Source organism: Zootoca vivipara, chromosome 9 (genome assembly GCF_965207765.1).
Source record: "Zootoca vivipara chromosome 9, rZooViv2.hap1.1, whole genome shotgun sequence".
In the NCBI taxonomy this organism is placed as follows: domain Eukaryota; kingdom Metazoa; phylum Chordata; class Lepidosauria; order Squamata; family Lacertidae; genus Zootoca; species Zootoca vivipara.
This window is the reverse complement of record NC_142592.1, coordinates 68,088,938-68,095,586: the sequence shown is the minus strand read 5'-3', so window position 1 is coordinate 68,095,586 and position 6,649 is coordinate 68,088,938.

Here is a 6,649-nt window from a genome sequence, read left to right as displayed (position 1 = left end):
TGTGTTATTGGTTTGCTTCTGTTCTTATTTTCATCATGTATTTTTTTCTTTTCTTTTTTAATTGTAATTTTATGTCACGAACTGCCCAGGCACTGCCTACAGGTTTAGGGCGATGTACAAAATTTAATAAATAAAATAAATTTGAGGGAGGGGCACTTGGAAAAGGACTGAGAACCCCCCCCCCCCGAGGGTGCTTTTAAGGCAATCTCCCTTGTTCTGAGGCCTCCCCACCCCCATCCCACCCCCCAAAAAAAATGTAGAAGAGGGGAAAAAAAGATTAGGGAAGAGGGTGGGCCAGGAATGTCAGGAGAAGAGATTGTCACATGGAAAAGGGGAACAAGCTTGTTTCCTGCTGCTCCAGGGGGCAGGACCCTCACCCAATGAATTCAAGTTACAAGGAAGGAGATTTCTTTTTTTTTTTTTAAAGAGCAATTTCTTAAAATGTCCAAATAAACACATTAAACACATTAAACAAAACAAAACATGCAAAAACAAACACAACACACACAATTTTTCTCTTTTTAACAACTATTCCCCTATCTCAAATTCCCAATGCTCTGCCGAGCTTTGACTTCCCTCCCTCCCCTCCTTTGGTTTTCTTTTCAACTCCTATCTCGCCGTTCCTTTACTCCTTATTTAAAATCATTTCGTAGGATTTATTTCAGTCTTGCAAGTGTCTTTAAACTTCTACAATTCCTCTCCATATAGACCACAAATTTACTCCAGTCTTTTTGGAACCTTGACTCTCCCTGGTTTCGGATCCTGCTAGTCAGTCTTGCGGATTCTGCATAGTCCATCATTTTTGTCTGCCACTCTCCGATCGTCGGTAACTCCTGGGTTTTCCATTTTTGGGCTAACAAAGTCCTAGCCACAGTTGTCGCATACAAAAATAGTACTTGATCTCCTTTTACAATCTCCTGTCCTATAAGTCCCAATAAAAAGGCCTCCGGCTTTTTGGGAAAAGTATATACAAGGAAGGAGATTTCAACTAAACCTTCGGAAGAACTTTCTGATGGTAAGAGCCATTCAAAGTGAAAGGGTCTCCCTCTGCAGATTCTGGATTCTCTCCTTCCTTGGGAGGTTTTTAAGCAGAAGTCGGATGACCACCTGCCAGGGCTTATTTTGCTGTGACTGAATGTATATTGAATGTTTTTGATTTCAGCCATGGCTGGGACCTGTTCTCCAAGCCCAATGCCTGTACTAGTGTGTATCTTTGACACTCTGGGTGCCTTTTTTTGTTTTGTTTTGTTTGTTTCCCAAGAAGATCTGGCGGCGTGTGGAGTGGTCTTCTGTGCTTCGTATTTCCTGCAGTGTGAATTTCCAAAACTGGCAACGTGCGAGGCACCCGTGGGAATTTGGGGGGAAGCAAAGATGCCACAGATCATTCTACCAGCCGCGAGAATGTTCATCTCACTGACCTCACTGAGTTGGGCAGCAAATGGCCAATGGGAATAATAATAATAATAATTAATAATAATAATAATTTAGTTCTTCAGATTAATCCCTCATTTCCCTTGCACCTTCCTCCCTTCCTTCTGTTTCCACTCTTTGTGTTAATTATTAGATAGGGAGCTTCACAAAGTGGGGTTTTTTTGGTTGCTGTCATTGTATGTTTCATGATGAAATGCTGTGCGCATTGATGGCAGTAGTATATAAACTGCCTTCTTATAAACCCAGCTAGATGGGTGGGGTATAAATAATAATTTATTATTATTATTATTATTATTATTATTATTATTATTATTATTATTATACCACCCATTAGTTGTGAGCCTTTTTGTTACACTCTTCCTGGGCTCTCTGTTGTTGTTTGGTCGTTTGGTCGTGTCCGACTCTTTGTGACTCTCAAGACATTGCAAAACTCGACCGGAGCTTAGCCTCCTTCCTCTCTGTTATGTGGACCTTGGGGCTGGATGGGTCAATTATTTTTCAAAACAGAGGACACCGTTGCTGTTGAATTTTACATGTTCTGTTCAATGTGGCCTTGCGTGTCTGTGGGAATAAACATACACCGCGTGTGACCCTGTTGGCTTTTGGCTTTCCTTTCATCCAGCCTTCCTCAACCTGGCGCCCTCCAGAGGTTCTGCGCTACAGTTCCCATCAGCTACAGTTCCCCAGCATCTGCAGGGTTCGAGGGTAAAGAAGGCCGCTTGAATCCAATGTATGCAAGGTTGAGGGAGGGGCTTTTGAGCCCAAAGGCTGTGTTCCCTAGAGGGCGGGCTTCTGGGGACAGCCGGTGGGTGGGGCCTAAGGGAAGACTGGCTTACTGACCGAACCTAAAGTGTGCTCATCAATGGCTCCTCCTCATCCTGGAGAGTAGTGACTAGTGGGGTGCCACAGGGTTCTGTCTTGGGCCCAGTCTTATTCAACATCTTTATCAATGACTTGGATGATGGGCTTGAGGGCATCCTGAGCAAGTTTGCAGACGACACCAAATTGGGAGGGGTGGCTAATACCCCAGAGGACAGGATCACACTTCAAAATGACCTTAACAGATTAGACAACTGGGCCAAAGCAAACAAGATGAATTTTAACAAGGAGAAATGTAAGGTACTACACTTGGGCAAAAAAAAATGAAAGGCACAAATACAGGATGGGTGACACCTGGCTTGAGAGCAGTACATGTGAAAAGGATCTAGGAGTCTTGGTAGACCACAAACTTGACATGAGTCAGCAGTGTGATGCAGCAGCTAAAAAAGCCAATGCAATTATGGGCTGCATCAATAGGGGTATAGCATCTAGATATAGGGAAGTAATAGTACCACTGTATTCCGCTCTGGTCAGACCTCACCTGGAGTACTGTGTCCAGTTCTGGGCACCACAGTTCAAGTAGGATACTGACAAGCTGGAACGTGTCCAGAAGAGGGCAACCAAAATGGTCAAAGGCCTGGAAACGATGCCTTATGAGGAACGGCTTAGGGAGCTGGGTATGTTTAGCCTGGAGAAGAGAAGGTTAAGGGGTGATATGATAGCCATGTTCAAATATATTAAAGGATGTCATATAGAGGAGGGTGAAAGGTTGTTTTCTGCTGCTCCAGAGAAGCGGACACGGAGCAATGGATTCAAACTACAAGAAAGAAGATTCCACCTAAACATTAGGAAGAACTTCCTGACAGTAAGAGCTGTTCGGCAGTGGAATTTGCTACCAAGGAGTGTGGTGGAGTCTCCTTCTTTGGAGGTCTTTAAGCAGAGGCTTGACAGCCGTATGTCAAGAATGCTTTGATGGTGTTTCCTGCTTGGCAGGGGGTTGGACTGGATGGCCCTTGTGGTCTCTTCCAACTCTAGGATTCTAAGACTGGGCAGGACAAGGCATGGCGCTGGACACTTGACTACATTCCTGCCAGACCAAATAAAAATATCCCAGAGGCAGCAATGCTTCTGATTCTCAGTTGCTGGAAACCACAGGAGGGGGAGAGTTGCTCTTGTGCTCAAATCTTGCTTTCAGGCTTCCCACGGGCACCTGCTTGGCCGCTGTGAGAACAGGATGCTGGACTAGATGGGCCACTGCCCTGATCCAGCAGGCTGTTATTAGGCTAAGTTTTAATTCCCGGTGCCAGGGAGAGAGAGAGAGATGCCTGGCTGCTCCTTGGTCCTTCTGTGCATGGAAAGATGGCTGAGCAGCTGCACTCAGGCAGGCAGGGGAGGGGAGGAGGGAGGCCTCCACGCAGGGGGACCACCCACTCACAGGCTCCCTTCCCTGGCCGCCCCAGAGCCCCCCTCCGCCTCCCAGCAAACAGAGCGCCGGTGGAGGAGCAAAGCCACCCTCGTCCCGCTTCGCAGGCCAAGAAGAGCAGCAGCGTCAGAGAGCAGAGAGGCACAGAGGGAGCCTGTTCGGCCTGGCCTGCGATGGAGCCTGGACTTGGCTGGGAAGCCTGGAAGGCTGTTGGTTCAGATTCTAGCCAGACCTGTTGCACTAAGGTGCCGAGACGAGATGCATCCAGGGGGCCCATCGATGGCGGATTCTCTCTGCCCTGCCCGGAGAGGCAGAGAGTGGTGTTTTTGCAGCTCGTCTCCAAACTTGGTTTTGCAAGGCAATGTGCCAATTGAGCCTCCCCACCATAACACCTGGTGGTCCTCAGTGTTGCAGGATTCATCCCTCCTCTCCCTCTCTCCTGCATGCTTTGCCTACTTTTAGGGAGAGCTTCCTCTGAAGCACTTCAAAACGTTTAGGGAAAAAACTTGCTGGAAACCACTGCGAAACAATTTTAAAACCGTTAAACGTACAGAAACAGGTAAAACGCTTGCAAAAAAACAATTTCAATCCCAATAGCGAGAACAGCTGGGATATTAACAAATCTCAACTTGGAAATTGGCTTGCTGGAGATCTGGAGAATGGTGGTCCCAGAGTGTGAAAAGTGGGTTAAGACAGGAGCCTCGGTGTGAAAGGTGGGTGATTTCTCTTTCAGAAATCTCACTTGGGGTGGGGGTGGGGGGAGATAGCCCATCCTAAAAGCCAGCCTGCATTTCTACCTCTGGGCCTTTTCTGACATGACAGCAGACACTGGGAGGAGACTCACGGCACAAAGTGACCTCTGGGCATCTCAAGAGTACAAGAAACGGGGCCTTTTCTTTGTTTTGCCGTTTAAGAAGTGGGGGTTGCTGTTGCTTTTTAACTGGTCCAAAAGCCAGAAAGCGGGCAAGGCAGATCTGTGACCCTAGGGCTCAGGACTCCTCCCAGAACACCCCTTCAGGGCAGCCCCCCCTTCCAAACCTGGAATCTCCCCGACTGCCGGAAGCACAGGAGACCCCCAACCCTTCCCTGGAAGGGCCACCCACCTTGACCTCCCTTCTGAAAACACTGCTTCCAAGGCTTTGCCTCCTTTTAATTCCCGGTGCTGGCGAGAGAAAGAGGCGGCCGTTCACTCCTTGGTCCTCTGTGCATGGAAAGATGGCTGAGCAGCTGCACTCAGGCAGGCAGGGAAGGGGAGGAGGGAGGCCTCCACGCAGGGGGACCACCCACTCACAGCCTCCCTGCCCTGGCAGCCCCAGAGCCCCCCTCCGCCTCCCAGCAAACAGAGCGCCGGTGGAGAAGGAGCAGAGCCACCCACGTCCCGCTTCGCAGGCCAAGAAGAGCAGCAGCGTCAGAGAGGCACAGAAGGAGCCTGTTCGGCCGAGAGGCCGTGGCCTGGCCTGCGATGGAGCCTAGACTTGGACTGGGAAGCCTGGAAGGCTGTTGGTTCGGATTCTAGCCAGACCTGTTACACTAAGGTGCCGAGACAAGATGCAACCAGGGGGGCCATCGATGGCGGATTCTCTCTGCACTGCCCGGAGAGGCAGAGAGAGGTGTTTTCGTGGCTCGTCGTCTCCGAAACTGGCTTTGCAAAGCAATGTGCAAACTGCACCTTCCCCACTAGAACACTTGCGGTCCTCAGGATTGCAGGATTAATTTCTCCCTCTTTCTTCATTCCCCCCCCCCAACGCACACCAGCCTTTTTTTGAGGGTGAGCTTCCTCTGAAGCACCTCAAAGTGATTCCGCAACACTGTATAGGAACATATATAGGAAGCCACTGCATTTATTAAAAAAACATTGTGAAAACCGTTAAACATACATACACAGGTAAAACGCTCGCAAAGACCATTTCAAACCCAGTAGAGGTAGCAGATCACTAAGATCATGGCCACTGGACCCATCACCTCCTGGCAAATAGAAGGGGAAGAAATGGAGGCAGTGAGAGATTTTACTTTCTTGGGCTCCTTGATCACTGCAGATGGTGACAGCAGTCACGAAATTGAAAGACGCCTGCTTCTTGGGAGAAAAGCAATGACAAACCTAGACAGCATCTTAAAAAGCAGAGACATCACCTTGCCGACAAAGGTCCGTATAGTTAAAGCTATGGTTTTCCCAGTAGTGATGTATGGAAGTGAGAGCTGGACCATAAAGAAGGCTGATCGCCAAAGAATTGATGCTTTTGAATTGTGGTGCTGGAGGAGACTCTTGAGAGTCCCTTGGACTGCAAGAAGGTCAAACCTATCCATTCTGAAGGAAATCAGCCCTGAGTGCTCACTGGAAGGACAGATCCTAAAGTTGAGGCTCCAATACTTTGGCCACCTCATGAGAAGACTCCCTGGAAAAGACCCTGATGTTGGGAAAGATGGAGGGCACTAGGAGAAGGGGACGACAGAGGACGAGATGGTTGGACAGTGTTCTCAAAGCTATGAACATGAGTTTGACCAAACTGCGGGAGGCAGTGCAAGACAGGAGTGCCTAGCGTGCTCTGGTCCATGGGGTCACAAAGAGTCGGACACGACTAAACGACTAAACAACAACAAAATAGGTATCTTAAGCCATTTGCCCACTGCCACCCAACCAGTCCATGCAGAACGTAGGCACCCTATATATAGAAAGGAGCAAACCAGGGATATTTGAGGGAGCATGCAAGCAGGCGGGGCCCATGCCTTACACCATAGGAGCCCACACAACACAAAACACTGTTGCTGTATGTAAGTTTTACTTTATTTGTTTTGTATCTTATATTTTGGAATTGAACATCCAGTTTTTTTCCTTAATTTTTTTGGGTGGCCCCAAGAGAGTGGGGCCCTAAACTATGGTTTGTTTACCTTCTACGTAAATCCGGCACTGGCTGTAGTCCAAATCTTCTAGAAGGCACCCGGTTGGCACAGGCTGCCTCGGATAACCCAGCCTGCTCC